The 18,215-nt window shown below is 47.5% G+C and overlaps 1 protein-coding gene across 3 annotated transcripts in view; it reads left to right on the forward strand.

The window, feature by feature from the left end:
* Positions 1-18,215, forward strand: part of LOC144828472 (uncharacterized) — a 766,726-nt gene that overhangs the window by 368,397 nt on the left and 380,114 nt on the right. The window lies entirely within an intron of this gene.

Below are 18,215 nucleotides of genomic sequence, written 5' to 3' on the forward strand. Positions count from 1 at the left end.
AACCTAGACCCCTCAAATGTAACTGTTTCTACTGTTAGAAGGCGTAAGAAAAGGGGCTCTAAGCGCTCTACTGCCAGGGGCTCTATTCCCAGCGCAGATAGTCTTCAGTCAGAGGGATACACCATGCCGAGATCTCAGGGAAGGGATATATTGACAGATGGTGCCGAGTCTACAACCCACATGCACGATATGTCCAATACGAACGAGATCACATTAACTACTATTCATAACACCATGATGGCGCACCGAGCTGAAATAAAAGCGGAGAATTTACGCACCCAGGCTACCTGCTCGAAGGTTAAGAACGCTGTTCGGCGAGCTATTAAACTTTGTGCTGAAACAGCCGATAGAGTGACTGAAACCGAGGCAAGGATCTCGGCCTTAGAAGATGAGAATATTATTCAGAAGCAAGAACTTGATAATATTAAATCTCATAAAGACGACCTCACGCATAAACTGGCGGGCCTGGAGAATCAGGCCCGCAGGAGCAATTTACGTTTTCTTGGCATACCAGAGAAAAAGGAAGGGGGGATGCTAGGAGATTTATTATTGAGCTACTTAAAGAAGCCTTCCCTGATTTAACTGCCTGGGATTGGTCTAAAGAAGTGCAAAGGACTCATCGATTTCCATTTACAATAAGGAAACCACGTCAGGGAGCCGAGGAATATCCCAGGGCAATAATAGTATCTTTTAATAATTTTCTTGCAAGGGAAGAAATCTTTGTTAGCCAGGCCTGATAAGAAAGCAGTGGCTAGGGACTGCGAGTTTTTTGTAAGGCCAGATTTTTGCCAGGCGACAGTTACCCAGCGCTGGCATCTTCGTCAGCTTATACCCGATTTTCAAAGGAAGGGTGGCACTGTATTTTTGCAAAACCCAGCTAAGCTGAAAATAGTCATGAATAGACAAACTAAATATTTTCTGTCAGAAATCAGAGCAAAAGAATATTTAGAGTCCCTATGAACTTGTCTGTAAATATCTAAATGAAGATACAGAATATTACTGTGTAAATATCCTTCTTTTCACACTTAGAAGTTGGTTATCCCTTCAGGATGTTCTGGGGCAGGAGGACACGGCACTCCATATTTATCAGGAACTGAGTGTTCCTGGGCCTCATATGTTGGGGAGGGGGGTGGGGTTTCTTCTCTGGGGGTGGGGGTTGAGATGGTGGTGGGGGTGGGGGTGTAAGGCAGTGGTAATTGCTAGAGCACACACAATAAACTTGGCTAATGTACTACTATTTGTATTATATTTTTGGATATGTTCATTGAGAAGGCTGACCCTGATATTTCCAGATTTAAAACTGTATAATAATGGATAGAAAGCTCAAAATATGTTCTTTGAATATTAATGGCCTCAATGACTTCAAAAAGATAGGGGTTCTACGTAAATTAACTCAGTCTTTAAGTATTGATATTCTCTGTCTACAGGAGACTCATATTTCGCAATATGCTGAGGAATCTGGGTCTCGAACTCTTAATTAGCTCAAAACAAACCGGGGTCAAGAGGGGAGTTGCAATCTGTATGAAAAAAGATGTTGGAAAATGCCTCAGAACTGCATCAGACAAATGGGGCCGTTGGGAGTTGGTCGAACTTAGTGTTAATGGGAATAGATTTACGGTCTGCTGTCTATATAGTCCCAACCTGGATGATAGTGAGGTGTTTAATACAGTCAATACAGAATTGGCGGCCTGGTGTCAGCCTTTAATCGTATGTGGAGATATGAATGTTCACGTTGAAGCCAGCTGCAATATTCGAATCTTAGGGAATTACAATGGTCGTAAGATAAGGACCAATAAAGCTTTAAGGGAATTAGTTGTTGGCAATGGGTTGTACGACGTCTGGAATAAATATAAACCTACTGACCCTGGTTTTACTTTTTTTTCAATTCCGCATAAAAAGTTTGTTCGTTTTTACTATTTTTTTACTTCTTCTTTTTTTTTTTTATAATATAGAAATAGAAATCCTACCATAACTTGTCTCAGATCACAATCCTATAATACTAGAAATATCATTACCTTTCAAAACCCATAATTTCAACCGCCATTGGTCATTTCAAAGGAGTTTTCTCCTTGATGATAATTATCTCAGACACATGGCCGAAACTATTAAGGATTTCTTTGTTCGTAATAATGATACCACCTCAGTTCAAGTTGTCTGGGATACTTTTAAATCGATTGTCAGAGGGGAAACAATTTGTTACTCTAATTACCATCGTAGGAAGGCGAAGATAGAGTTTAGGAACAAACTTGATAAAGTTAGGGAGGCAGAATTAAAATTAGTGGCCCACATCAAGAATGGTAATGATTTTGATATTGACGAAGCTCAATGACTTTTAACTATTGAACGAGCCGTTTCATATTCCTTTTTAGCTGACCAAGTTGCAGTACAATATGAGCAACACAAAGCTGAGTGCTACGAGTTGAATGAACAAACAGGGAGAATTTTAGCTCAGAGGATCAGACAAAAAGTTATGCTAAATGATATAACTAAAGTCACTGATTTAGATGGAGTATCCCAAGAGTCCAAGGTTGGAATCCTGAAGGCTTTCAGTGGCTTCTACAAACTATTATATAATAAATTTGGGGATGAGACCGATGAAGATAAGGATCCATCCGAGTATCTGAGAGAAATCGGTAATGTACCTATTACTGAGGGGGATTCGGTGCTCCTTGCTGCCCCTATTACTTGGGAGGAGAATGAAACAGCTATCCTTAGCTTAGCTCCTGGGAAAGCTATGGGGCCTGATAAAATCCCCCTCGAATTCTACTGGACTTTTAGGAACATATTAAAACCTGAGCTACTTAAGATTTTCCAGCAAGCATTCCAAGGGCACCCACCCGCCTCGTGGTCTCTTGCCACAATTGTAGTATTTAAAAAGAAAGGAAAGGATGGTAGTGAACTAGGGTCGTATCGGCCTATATCCCTTATCACATCTGACAGTAAAATCTTTTCCAAAATACTTGCCAACAGACTTTATGATATGATGCCCAGGCTGGTTTCCAAGATTCAACACGGATTTATGAAAAAGAGGGACACTACCGATCATGTAAGACGCATTATTACCCTATTAGATTGGGCGCAGGCCACGGGATCCCCAGTCGGTGTTATCCTGTTGGACGTGGAAAAAGCGTTTGACAGGGTCGACTGGGGGTTCCTGTGGTCTGTCTTAGCATGGAAGGGATTTCCTAATGAGTATATTTTGGCTATTCAGGCGTTATATCATGATTCGAAGGCAGTAATCCGGATAGGTACTGAAATGTCCTGTCCGTTTCCGATCACCAGGGGGACAAGGCAGGGTTGTCCCTGCTCCCCCCTGCTGTTCGCTCTATATATCGAACCTTACCTGAACAAGATCGCAATGGAAGTGGGAATTCCTCCGGTGATACTACATCAAGTGGAACATAACATTTTTGCATACGCTGATGACATTGCAGTTGTAACTCCCGACGTATGCTTATCCCTCCCTAAGATCATAGAACTTGCTCAGGAATTTGGCGCGATATCGGGATATAAGCTCAACATATCTAAAACCCAGTTAATTCATTCATCTACAGGCAGACCCGAGGGTGTTGTATTTACTCCTACCGCCTCATATCTTGGTGTTACAATCTCTTCAACTGTCGATGATATCGTAGGGCTCAATACAGATTCTTTATTATTATCTACAAACAGGACCCTAGAGAGAATAAATAATCTGCACTTATCCCTTTGTGGCCATACTAACGTAGTTAAAATGCTTATATTACCAAAATTTCTTTATTTATTTCGTACTATTCCTCTTTTGTTTTCTTCATTCTTTTTCAATAAACTAGATCGAAGTATTTCTAGGTTCCTATGGGGTTATCGGAGAGCCAGAAGATCCCTCAAATGGTGTATCCTTCCAAAACTAAGGGGCGGTCTGGTGATTCCAAGTTTCCGATTATATTATTGGGCAGTTACATTAAGACTAATGGGTACTTTAATGTTTCAAGACTTTAGCCTAGAAGATGCTATGATACCATCAATTTACGAAATGTTACTTGGAGCAGAAGCTCGACAATGCTTGTTCAGGATAATAGAACCTAGCTATTATAAAAAAAACTAAATTTAAAATTTTGATGGCTGCATTTCAGACCTGGAAACAAATTAATAAAAAATTAAATTTTTTGTCTAAATTGAATTATTATACACCTTTCCCGAAGAATCCCCTACTGCCCGAGATTTTTAATGCCCTGTTATGTATAGATGGATTGACTCAAAAATAAGTTCACTTGGTATATTTTACCGTGATGGGCAACTTATTTCATTTTATGATTTGCAGAGGGAATTCGGCCTTAATAGAGGTGATTTTTTCAAATATTTACAGATCCGCAGCTTCTTAGAGTCAAAGAATCTAATTGATACCGAAGCTATGAATAAAATAGATTTATTGGAAAGCTGCCGGAAAAAAATAGAATTGGTGTAATTTATCAAATGCTGTTAGAAAGAATTCAAGATAATTTAGATATATATGCAGACAAATGGCAAAGATGTTTTGGTATTGAAAAGGTCGACCTACCTAGATCTCTAGAAGTTTGTAGCAATGTTATTTTTAATGGATCACTCAAAAGTCAGCATTTCATGTCCACATTTGACTTGTATTACACCCCATCTAAATTAATGAAATGGAATGCACAGAAGGGTACCAATTGTAGTCGTTGTGGACATCCTGCTGCTGATTCAAGTCATATGTTTTTCTGTTGTCCAAAATTAATTCAATTTGTAACACAAGTGCAAGGTTTTCTAAATAATATTTTGGATTCAACCGTTGTTTTAACATCCGAACTTGTGATACTTGGAATCCAATCTGACCAAATTGGTAATAAGACGGCTGCAGAAGAAGGATTTTTATTTATTGCCATGTCATCTTACCGAAACTGCATAACTTCTCGCTGGCTAGATGCCGATCCACCGGTATTTCATCAGTGGCTATCTAAATTGTTAAATATATATCAGTTGGAAAATGCTGTGTACAAACTTAAGGGTCAGAAAAAAAAGGCATTCGGACAAAAATTATGGCTACCAATCACTAATTGTATATAATAGTCTTTCATTTTTTTTTTTTCTTTTATTATTATATCTGTTTTCTGCTTTTTCGATGTATCATGGCAATGTATTATCTGCAGCTATTTTTGATATTTTATGTGTTACTGTGCAATTTTCCACTGCCAATAAATCAATTAAAAAAAAAACCAAAAAAAAAAAAACACTTGGTTCTAACTGCGCCGTATCAAGGCCCACTAGTCCCACGGGAACCCTGGTTTAATACCAAACTAAGGCAGGAAAAGAGAAAAATAGCCCAGGCACAACGGATGGCACTAAGGAACAACACTCTGGCCTCCGCATCAAACTACTTTCTTGTTAAGAGCATGAGAAACAACTACCGCAAAATGTTGTGGAAAGCCAAGACCGATTATAAGGAAGAGATGTGGGCAAAACTGCTAACAGCCAGCAAAAAGCTAAATTCAAGGGACTTCTGGGGCATCGTAAATAAACTAAACACTGCTGCCCTAACAACTCAGGACCCAGGCATTAGTAAACAAACCTGGGAATCACACGTAAAAAATCTCTATCGAAAAAGGGAACCTTCAGTCTCAGAAAATCAGCACCGCTCTACCACAACAACAATATTAAGCTACTTGAAAGGACCGACAGATAACCTATCAACCCATCCCGATATAGAAAGGTTCAACAATCTGGGGATCGAGCTAGAATTGTTTTCCTGCGACAGAGTTAAAAGGTGCATTACCCATCTTAAATCCGAAGGCGCTCCAGGGCCCAATGGCATCCCCAACGCAGTATACAAACATAATGCTGAGTTTTGGGCACTCCATCTTTCTGCCTTGTTTAATCAAGTCTTTGCCTGTAAGAAGCAGCCACCATCGTGGAATGGTAACATCATCCACCCAATCTTCAAGAAGGGTGGCAGGAGTACTCCACTGAATTATCGGCTGATATCTTTAATCGATGTGGAAGCTAAATTATATGCTTCTTGTATTTTGGAGGAGATCCAGGAATGGGTAAATACCAACAACCTAATTCCAAGCTACCAGACAGGCTTCAGAAAAGGGACAGGGACTATAACAAATCTCACAGCCCTAGCCCTTTTGATGGAAAGAGCCAAAACAAACAACAAACGGTTATATGGCTGCTTCATTGACATTAAAGCGGCTTTTGACCGAGTCAGTAGGGGGAGGCTTTGGGAAAAACTCAACGTGTGGGGGCTACCAAAAAATTTCCTCCACGCAGTCAAGCTCCTTTATACAGATACCTGGGCAAGGGTCAAACAATGGCACGGTTCAAGCCTTACGTCCAAAATTCCAACGGAGGATGGACTGAAACAGGGCTGTGTCCTGGCCCCATGTTTATTTAACTTATACCTGGCCGACCTAGGAAAAAAACTCAGCCAAATTGTAAGTCACGCTCCGAAGCTTGGTAACACCCCAGTGCCTATCATCCAGTTTGCCGATGATATTGTTCTTTTAAGCGGAACCCCAATTAGACTGCAAAGGCTGATAAATGCCCTATATCTCTATTTGAATGAAGAACATCTAGAATTAAATAGAGAAAAGACAAAAGTAATACGTCTTATAGAGCGAAAGCCCATTAAATTTAGCTGGACATTTAACCATCTAGCCATTGGGGTACAGCCACAATATCGGTATTTGGGGGTCACCATAGCCAACGACAACTCAAAAAAAGAGCACTCTGCAGTGTTAAAAGCCAAATCCCAGACGCTAATTTTCGGATATAGGCGACTCCTTCAAAAACTGGGTGGTCCAAACTACACTCATCTTTTAAAAGTAATGGCCGCTCAGATTTTACCTACATTATCGTATGGTCTTGTTACATAGCTTGGAGAGGAGGCCGGTTTATTTATTTATTTATTTATTCATTTATTTTGGGAAAACCTTTATTGTACAGTTCTTTCTGGTACAACATCGGGCCTACAACCCTGTGGGCTGGCCCCTTATTTAGAGTCAAAACTGTTAAGCATTTAGATTTACACAGCTATTTAGCTGACATCCCAGAGGTCCAGCAACATTACAAAAGGACAATAAAAGAACCGAATTATACAGACGGATTAGTGGAAGGTTCACTTTTTCATAATTATAAGCACAGTCAGGAAAAGTGAAGGATAAACAGCCATACTAAAAACCCTAAAGAATAAACGACCCAAGCGCGTATTGCTCATAAAGACGAGAAGTAAGATCAGGATAAATGACAAAAATATACACCCCATGGCCTAAAAGAAACTACACTAAACATAAACCCCATCCCCCCACCCTGCACCCCTGCATTAGCTTTCGCCCGTCCCCAACTAGCAGCGTGCCTGTCGCCCCCAAAACAAAACAAACTAAAATATCTACAAGAAGAAAATGGAGGGCCGGTCACCCCACGCACCGCGCACACTCTCTGCGAGTGAGCCCAGGCTGCCCCCGATCCCGCCGAGTGCCGCCGCTGCCCGCAGCTGTGCTCCTGTCGTATTCTACACCGCTCTGTCTCTGTGCTTTTCCCTGTAGTGTTTATATCGATCTGCCTCTGCGCTTTTCCCCGCTGTTAATTGTCTCGTTTTTGTGACTGCATTTTAGTTTGATTGTATTGTACTCTTCTGTGCTGTAATTAGTTTCGTTCTGTGACTGCATTCTAAGCTAAATTGTATCGTACTTTCTGTGCTGGTTTTGTTGTTGTTCCTGTTCCCCCTCCGGTGTGCCCAGCCCGCTCGCGTTTCCCGCCCGCTCCCCACCGCTGCCCCCCTGCGGCCCCGCCCCCTTCCCTCTCTCTCCCTTCCCATTCGCCGCCCCGCTCCCGCCTCCCAGCTGCGCCTCCCATTCTCCTCATATGGCAGAGTGGCAAACGCGCAGCGTCGACGCGCAGCGGGCGCGCCAAAGGTAAGCCCGTCTGCGCCCGTCCGCGCCTGGACCGCGCCCAGCGCCACGACCCCTGGCCCCCGAAGATGCCAGCCCACCCGCAGGACGTACGACGCCACCGAACTCAACGCACTCAACGCCGGCCGGATCCCTGGATGCTACCCAGCCACCCCGAGACGCACCCACGGACCCTTCAGCTGCCACTCCTGCAAGTTCACCTGCATCCGGACCTGCACTGCACCCGCACCCGCCAAGAATAGCACCAGCAGCAGCCACCTGAAGTGCATCCTGCTCAACACCCGCTCCGTCCACAGACACGCCGTCGAGCTCTGGAACCTGCTCGACACCACAGCCCCGGACGTAGCCTTCCTCACAGAAACCTGGATGAACGCCTCCTCAGCGCCCGACATCGCCATCGCCATCCCGGACGGATACAAGATCACCCGGAGGGACCGCTGCAACCAGACCGGAGGAGGCATCGCCATCATCCACAGGAACACCATCCGCATCACGACCAACACCGACGACACCCTCGCACCCGCCGAACACCTGCACTTCCAGATCCACATCAACCCCAAGACCACCCTCAGAGGCACCCTCATCTACAGACCCCCGGGACCACGCACACAATTCAGCGAAGCCATCGCCGACTTCATCAGCCCGCACGCCCTCCTCTCCGCCGACTACATCCTCCTCGGGGACCTCAACTTCTACCTGGAGAACAACAACGACCGCAACACCGCCACCTTGCTGGACAACCTCGCAAACCTCGGACTCAAGCAACTGGTGACCACCCCCACCCACTACGCCGGACACACACTCAACCCCGTCTTCTCATCCAGCAAGGACATCGCCTTCAGCCACGCCACCGGACTCCACTGGACGGACCACAGCTGCGTCCACTTCAGCTTCAAAAGGAACACGATCCACCACCACCAGCAACAGGTTGCACGCAGAAGCTGCAACAAGATCACAGCCGACCAGCTCGCGACTTCCCTGAGCAAGAACCCTCCCACCAGCGCAACGAACCCCAGCCAGGCCGCCACCAACCTCACGAAGTGGATCAGCAACTGCGCAGACGACCTCGCCCCTCTGAGGACCCCGCCGAGCAGACCCGGCAGCAAGAAAGCCCCATGGTTCACCGACGAACTCAAGAGCTCCAAGAAGAACTGCCGAGCCCTTGAGAAAGCCTGGCGCAGAGACCCAACAGCTGACAACATGACTGCCCTCAAGCTCGCCACCCGAAAACACCACCAACTGATCCACACCACCAAGAAAACCGCATTCAAGGAACGACTGGACAACAACGCACACAACAGCAAGGAACTCTTCAACATCGTTAAAGAGCTCTCCAACCCCAACGCCGGAAACAACGACATCACCCCTTCACAAGACCTCTGCAACTCCCTCGCCTCCTACTTCCACAACAAGATCGCGGACATACACAACAGCTTCAGCACGCAACCGACGCACACCACAACCGAGCCACCGCCCCCCAACACCACCCTCCGCGACTCGACTCCGACCAGCACCGAAGACACCATCCGCACGATGAACTCCATCCACTCCGGATCTCCGACCGACCCCTGCCCTCACCACGTCTTCAACAAGGCCGACGCTGTCATCGCACCCTACCTGCGGGACATCATCAACACCTCCTTCGACACCGCTACCTTCCCGGAGAGCTGGAAGCACGCCGAACTCAGCGCTCTACTAAAGAAGCCTTCAGCCGACCCCACCGACCTCAAGAACTACCGCCCCATCTCGCTGCTCCCGTTTCCTGCAAAAGTCATCGAGAAGACCGTCAACAAACAGCTGGCCGCCTTCCTCGAGACGAACGGATCCCTCGACCTCTCGCAGTCTGGCTTCCGGGCCAACCACAGCACCGAGACCGCCCTGATCGCAGCCACCGATGACATCCGAGCCCTGCTCGACAACGGAGAAACAACGGCCCTCATCCTCCTAGACCTCTCCGCGGCTTTCGACACTGTCTGCCACCGTACCCATGTGCAGCGCCTCAGCAACGTCGGAATTCAGGAGAAGGCACTGGAGTGGATCATCTCCTCCCTCGCCGGAAGGACACAGAGAGTTCGCCTCCCCCCGTTCAGATCAGAAGCCACCGAAGTCATCTGCGGCGTTCCTCAAGGCTCCTCGCTCAGCCCAACCCTCTTCAACGTCTACATGAGCCCCCTCGCGGCCATCGCACGCCAACACAACCTCAACATCATCTCCTATGCCGACGACACCCAGCAGATCCTCTCCCTCACCAACGACCCCGCCACCGCCAGAGCCAACCTACACGAAGGGATGACAGACGTAGCCAAGTGGATGATGAACAGCCGCCTGAAACTGAACTCGGACAAGACGGAAGTCCTCATCCTGGGATCCTCACCCTCCGCCTGGGACGACTCCTGGTGGCCCCCGCCCTGGGCAGCGCACCCAAACCAACAGACCACGCACGCAACCTGGGCTTCATCCTGGACTCCTCCCTCTCCATGACCAGACAAGTCAACGCCGTCTCCTCGTCGTGCTTCAACATCCTGCGCATGCTACGCAAGATCTTCCGGTGGATCCCTACGGAGACCAGGAAGACGGTCACCCAGGCCCTCGTCACCAGCCGTCTGGACTACGGCAACTCCCTCTACGCCGGAACCACCGCCAAACTCCAGAAGAGACTCTAGCGGATCCAGAACGCCTCAGCACGACTCATCCTGGACACCCCCCGTCGCAGCCACATCTCCGGACACCTGAGAGACCTGCACTGGCTCCCGGTCAACAAGAGAATCACCTTCTGTCTCCTCACCCACGCACACAAAGCCCTACACAACCTAGGCCCAGGATACCTCAACAGCCGCCTCAACTTCTACGCTCCCACACGCCTGCTTCGATCGACCGGACACGCCCTCGCCGCCGTCCCCCGCATCCGGAGAGCCACCACAGGGGGAAGGTCCTTCTCCTACCTGGCCGCCAAGACTTGGAACTCCCTCCCGACCCATCTCCGCCTGACCCAGGACCACCTCGCATTCAGGAAGCAGCTCAAGACCTGGCTGTTCGAGCAGTAGCGGACCCCCCCTCCCCCAGCGCCTTGAGACCCTTCGGGTGAGTAGTGCGCTATATAAATACCTTGATTGATTGATTGATTGATTGAGGAGGACCCTGGAACAGACCCCCGGCCCCACTGCTCCCCCCCGCCCATCCCACAGTTCAGCATCCCCTAAGCGAACGGATCGAATTATCAAATGGAAAAATAGACACAATTTGAGGGGGATCATCAGTCGCCTGCCCTGTTCCCCGCATAAGTATCACATAAGGATGAAGTCCTGCACCCACCCCGAGTCAAGAATGCCATTGTCATCGTATATTGCTCAACCTTGGCCCGTCCGATAAGGAGCGCCAAGAATCCCTGGCCCGTTAGCTGCAACCTCAGGAGAGTCAGAAAACAATACTTGTTTATTAAGTACCGCCCGGAGGTCAGTCAGAAACAGCAAAGAATACTGGGCCCCTTGTATTCCGCAGTTCCACCTCTCCACCAAGTAGTCATGACATTGCTGTTGAGTGGATGGCGCAGAATCCGGGAGAGAAGAAAGAACACTTATATACATCCGTCCGAACCACTCGACATCCACATTCTCCCGCACCTCTTGTTCCACGGGACTCCCGACATCCGTTAATGAAGCTGAATTGGAATCCGGGGCTTTCATTGCACCTCTCAATTCAAAAGGGTCCGCCCTCGTTAGCCCAAACCCCGGTGTAATACCCTCCAATGTAGAATCCAGCGCCAGCACTCTCAGGCTCATGGAGAAGTGAAATTCAACAACAGCCGCCATCACATCTCCCAGCGTCGGTCCCATCCCGTCTCTCCCAGTATTGACAGGTCTCGCTTCCACCGGAGACCCTTCGGACAGGATAATGAATTCCGGAGTGTTAAGTTGGGCCTCCTCTGTATCATTGATGGGACGTGGCTGGGCGTCACTCGTAGGGACTGCAAGCGCCATACCGTGTGCTGCGTCCGTTCATATCAATCCGAGCCCAGAGGTGAGATCCCCGAAGCAGCGCTACTCAATGGCCAGCGATCGAGTACACATACACTAGCTCCGAACGGGAGAAGTCTAGACAAGCACTATATCATCCACCGTCAGGATAGTCTGTAAAAGCAATTCAGGACATCGGGAGTGACCCTGCTCTACTCCGCTGTTGCTGCTGTTCGAATGAGAGGCCCACCATCGGAATCGGCATATCACGGCTCACTTCCGGTCCGACCGGTTGTTCTCGATATCGCAAGGCCGGTGTTGTTTAACTCACCCCCAGGCTCTTTATTACTCAAAGCCCCGGTACCAAGTCAGTTACAGGCCGCAATCTTAACTTCGACATTTCTCTGTCCACAAAGCTGGTAGAGCACTCGGGGAAACACGGTCGTGCATCGCTCCAGCTCATCTACGCGGGGGGACGGCACAGGATAAGTAGCAGGATCTTGCGGGAGGAGAAAGAGGCCGACGGAGCCGGGAACCTAGGCGGCCATCTTGGTCGCCAGCTTGGCTCCTCCGGAGGCCGGTTTATTAAACACCTTACAAACCAAAATCTATAAAGTTGTATTTAAAGTACCGAAATGCGCCTCGCCAGCCCAGGTGCGATTAGAATTTGGCCTTCAAAATCAAATTTTTAGGTCCAAGTCAAGGTTTGTTAAATTTTGCCACAAACTCCGCGCTGCTGTACCAGGCTCATTAAACCACCTCTGTTGGCAGGAAATCAACTTTGACTCCACCCAGCCCTGGGCCACCCATCTGCAGACTTGCCTTTCAGACCTTGGATTGCTCGAATCTTGGTGTAAAAAAATTGATCAGGCTACTTTCTGCAAAATTGCAAATTCAAATGCCAAAATAAAGTCATTATTGGAAGACAAACAAACATTGACCCATCGACGTCATGCCTGGACAGTCATTTCTTCCTATTCACGTCAACAACCCCAGGCATACATGGCAACACATTTTAGTCAACACCTAAAAAAGATTCTTATTGATTTCCGTATGGGCCTTCACTAGTCCAAGGATCTAAGACCCTCTTGGAAACCCCATGATGCTTGCCCAAAATGTAGACTCTGTGGTTACCAAAACTAATCTTTAATCCATTTGTTTTGTGTGTGCCCGGCCCTCATGGTGGCTAGAAGAAAATGTTTGCGGGATATCCTAATCAAACTGAACATAAGAACATGTCGCCAAGCGGTTATAATCTGGCTGGGAGGTTCATCGCCAATTCTGACTTGCAGGGGTCTCAAATTTATGATAGAGACTGGGAAGCAGCTGAAGACCTGTGTATGATCCTTTAAAACATTGCCTGAGGCTCACTCTTTATGTATTATCCCCCATGCTCATTCCATAAACCTCTACGTAGTCAGTGGGGGGGTCCGACGTACAGTTTAAGTTTTAATTGTTTTTAACTTTGATATCAATCGTTGCTTTCGATTTTTAATGCAAATTGTATTGCAGACATTCGCTAATTGTACTTTTTCTAATTGTAAGGATTTTTATTAATTCAACAATAAAATATTCTGATTATACAGGATTGTATAATTTGGTCATGAGAGAACAAATACTTAATAATTGTCAGAACCAGTTACTACATCAACACCTGATTAACTCTGATCTGACCTCTCCCCAAGAATTGGGAAAGTAGGCAGACAAATGGGTCAGAACCAGGGTGAAGCAGAAAAAACAGAACCAAGGTGGTGATCAGAAGAAGCCAGAACAAAAGGGTGGGGATCAGAAAGTTAAAGACCAGAAGTCTTCAACAGGCCCCCAAAAAGCGTCTACTGACGGCAGTTCCAAGAAATCCAAAAAGAAAGATGGCCAAAGAAAACCCTGGTGCAATACCTGTAAAAGTAATACTCACTGGACCAGTGATTGCACCAAAAAGGAGACAGCTCAAACCACCATTGCCCCTAAGGCAACTCTTCCCCCTAGTGCAGCTAATAGTGGTGGTTCTCAACAGAAGGGTGTAGTAGGGTTGACCCTGGAAACTGAGATGGACTCTGGCCTAGTCAGAGTACCAACTCAAGCTGTTCTTGTCTGTAATGTAGACATGGCTATGTCCTATAATGAGAGTCCCAATAACTTGGGCAAGTGGGCAAGTACAGACAGACACCTTTAATTAACAACAAGATGGCTCAGGCCTACAGGGACACATGTGCCAGTGTCACCATGGTGACGCCTAACTTTGTGGACCCTGGACAGATCATACTAGGTGAGAATTACCTAATGACCAATGGTAGCAATGCTACTACCACCCATAGTATGGCAATTGTTAACTTCTCCTGGGGAGGGGTAAATGGCCTCAACAAGGTTGTTGTAAGTTCAGATCTCCCTGTTGAATGTTTGTTGGGCAATGATTTAGAGACTTCGTTGTGGTTTGAAGTGGAGTATAGGACTCATGCAGCGATGCTGGGCATATCAGCACATGTCCTTGCTGTGACCAGGCCACAGGCCAAAAAGTGTCAAACTGAACAGGCGCTGGATCCTGAAACTATGGACCAGTTGCCTTCCAAGAGAAAGAGCAAAAGGGTTAAGGCAGTGTCTACCCCTTGCCTCAGGATGAGGATCAGTCTTCCCAGGAAGCTGAGTGTGAGACCCAAGATGGAACTGTCCTAGAAGAGCTTGAACCTGATCAGGTTGAGTTTCTTGGGACAGGGGAACCTTCAAGGGCAGACTTGAGGCAGGCGCAATTGGATTGCTCCTCTCTTGAACCCCTCAAACTGCAAGCTGCTGCTGAGGCTGCTGGATATGCTACAGGTACCCATAGAGTGTATTAGGATGAAGGGCTCCTTTATTCAGAGGCTAGAGACCCCAAGCCTGGTGCTTCCAGGAGGTTGGTCATACCTTTGGCATTCAGGGGATTCCTTCTTACCTTAGCCCATGATATTCCCTTAGCAGGACATCTTGGCCAGAACAAGACTTGGGACAGGTTTGTCCCTCACTTTCACTGGCCCCACATGTCAGAAGATACCAAGGAGTTTTGTCGCTCCTGTGACATCTGCCAAGACAGTGGCAAATCAGGTGGCACCACAAAGGCCCCCCTAATACCACTACCTGTGGTGGGGGTTCCCTTTGAGAGAGTTGGGTTAGACATTGTTGGACCAATGGATCCCCAAACAGCATCTGGGCACAGGTTTACTCTGGTGGTAGTGGATCATGCCACCAGATACCCAGAAGCTATTCCCCTAAGGACAACAACAGCACCTGTTGTGGCAAGAGCCCTCCTGGGAGTTTTCTCAAGCGTGGGTTTTCCGAAGGAGGTTGTCTCATATAGAGGTGCAAACTTCATGTCCGGGTACCTAACTGCTATGTGGAAGGAGTGTGGTGGAACTATAAGTTCACCACACCCTATCATCCACAATGCAATGGTCTTGTGGAAGGATTCAACAAGACCTTGAAGGGCATGATCAAGGGTTTACCTGAAAAGCTTAGGCGAAGATGGGACATCCTTCTGCCCTGACTTTTGTTCGCCTACAGAGAGGTCCCACAAAAGGGGGTTGGCTACAGCCCTTTTGAACTATTGTTTGGGCATCCTGTAAGAGGACCCCTGTGTCTTGTGAAGGAAGGATGGGAGTTACCTCTCAAAAAGCCTAAGCAAGACATAGTGGACTATGTACTTGGTCTCGGCTCCAGGATGGCCGAATACATGAAAAAGGCCTCTAAAAACCTTGATGCTTGCCAGGAACTTCAAAGAGCCTGGCATGACCAAAACGCTGTGCTGACTGTGTACCAGCCAGGACAGAAAGTGTGGATGTTGGAGCCAGTGGCCCCAGCAGCACTCCAAGACAAATGGTCTGGACCCCACACTATTGTTGAGCAAAAGGTAGAGGTAACCTATTTGGTTGATCTTGGGACTCCCAGAAGCCCCCACAGGGTGCTTCATGTCAACAGACTGAAGGCATATGTTAACAGGGCCGACATGGGCTTGTTCATGGCTACAGATGAGGGACAGGAGGAGGAGGAGAGTGACCCTCTCCCAGACCTGCTTTCTCAGAACCCTGATGATGGTTTGGGTGATGGAGTAGCCTTGGCAGGCATTCTCACTGACCAGCAGCAACAGGACTGCAGACAAGTTCTACATGCCTTTAGGCATATGTTTTCCCTGACCCCAAGTCAGACAAACTGGCGCACCAATGAGGTAGACACTGGTGACAGTCTGCCTGTCAAGAGTAAAATCTACAGGCAACCTGACCATGTCAGGGACTGTATAAGGACAGAGGTCCAAAAGATGTTGGAATTGGGAGTTATTGAGCCCTCAGAGAGCCCCTGGGCCAGTCCAGTAGTCCTTGTGCCAAAGCCTCACACCCAAGATGGTAAGAGAGGGATGAGGTTTTGTGTGGACTACAGAGGTCTCAATGCTGTCACTAGGACAGATGCCCATCCAATACCCGGGGCAGATGAGCTCATTAACAGATTGGCTTCTGCCAAGTTTTTGAGCAGATTTGACCTGACAGCAGGCTACTGGCAAATCAGACTAGCTGATGATGCAAACGCCAAAACAGCATTTTCAACCCAGGAGGTCATTACCAATTTGTGGTGATGCCCTTTGGCTTGAAGAATGCACCTGCCACTTTCCAAAGGTTGATGAACCAAGTCCTTTCTGGGCTGGATGACTTTTGTGCAGCTTATCTAGATGATATTGCTGTCTTTAGCTCCACCTTGGAGGATCACCTGATCCACCTGAAGGTTTTCGAGGCCCTGCAGAAGGCAGGCCTAACTATCAAGGCTACTAAGTGCCAGATAGGGCAGAGTAAGGTTGTGTACCTGGGCCACCTTGTAGGTGGGGGTCAGGTTCAACCACTGGAGAGCAAGATCCAGACCATCAAGGACTGGGCTCCTCCAACCACCCAGACACAGGTCCGAGCTTTCTTGGGCCTGTCTGGGTATTACAGAAAGTTTGTTAAGAACTATGGGTCCATTATGACTCCACTTAAAGACTTAACCTCAAAGAAAATGCCAAAAAAGGTTCAGTGGACAGTAAGCTGTCAAAAGGCATTTGATGACCTGAAGCAGGCCATGTGCTCTGCACCTATTCTGAAAAGTCCAGATTACTCCAAGGAATTCATTGTCCAAACAGATGCTTCTGAGTTGGATGTGGGAGCTGTTCTTTCACAACTGAATAAAGATGGTCAAGACCAGTCCATTGCTTTTATTAGCAGAAGGCTGACCCGTAGAGAGAAACGTTGGTCAGCTATTGAGAGGGAGGCCTTTGCCTTGTTTTGGGCCCTGAAGAAGCTGAGGTCATACTTGTTTGGTACTCACTTCAAGATTCAGACAGACCATAAGCACCTCTTGTGGCTAAATCAGATGAAGGGTGAAAATCCCAAACTACTCAGGTGGTCCATTTCCCTACAGGGTATGGACTTTACAGTGGAACATAGACCTGGAACTGACCATGGCAGTGCAGATGGACTCTCCAGATATTTCCACTTAGAGCATGAAGACTCAACTGGTCAAGGTTAGTTTAATGTCCCTGCGTTTGGGGGGGGGGGGGGGGTTGTGTAGGAGAGTAGGACCTGCTTCCTATGGTCACCCCCACTTTTTGCTCTGATATACTGGTTTTACGACTCTAGTGTGGCTGTGGGCCTGCTAATCAGACCCACAGCCCAGCTGCTCTCTCTCTAAATTCATACCAGGTACTTTAGGTAAATATCCAATTGGGCATTGGGTCACCTTTGTGAGCCCCTGTATAGTTTACCATAGGTACCCAGGGCATAGGTGTATCCAAGGCCTACCAGGGGCTGCAGCATGTATTATGCCACCCCTGGCTGGCCATCCAAACTGACACAAATGGCTGTTCACGCAGCTGGGGCAAGGTTGTGTAATCACCCCTTGCTTAGGTATAGTATCCCTATACCTACCATTACATATAGACACATATATCCCTATAAGTCACTCCTATGGCAGGCCTTAACAATCCTGGAGGCAGAGTGCTTGGTTTTATGTAAGATGGTGCTCTAGCATGAGGTGAGCCGGTCTGCAGCTTTCGGAACCATGTCCTTATAGCTGTTCTATGATATAGCCATACCATATACTCTTAAGTGCATTATAATCCTCGCGGTTAATGCTAACTTTGGTTTGGCTTTGTCAAAAGATGTCATGTAAGGTGTCATATGCTTTGGAATACTACCCCCCGCCAGTCCTTGCGGCGGGGGTAGCATCACACCCTTCTAGAGGGAGAAGACATGTAGTTGTAGCTTTACCCGGTTAAAGTTACACAGACCCTCAGCATCACAAAATGGATGCTGCTGCCACAGACAAGAGTCTGACCTACTGCTGCTGGACGAAACTCCGGCAGGGG

Source organism: Lissotriton helveticus, chromosome 1_1, assembly GCF_964261635.1.
Source record: "Lissotriton helveticus chromosome 1_1, aLisHel1.1, whole genome shotgun sequence".
Lineage (NCBI taxonomy): Eukaryota > Metazoa > Chordata > Amphibia > Caudata > Salamandridae > Lissotriton > Lissotriton helveticus.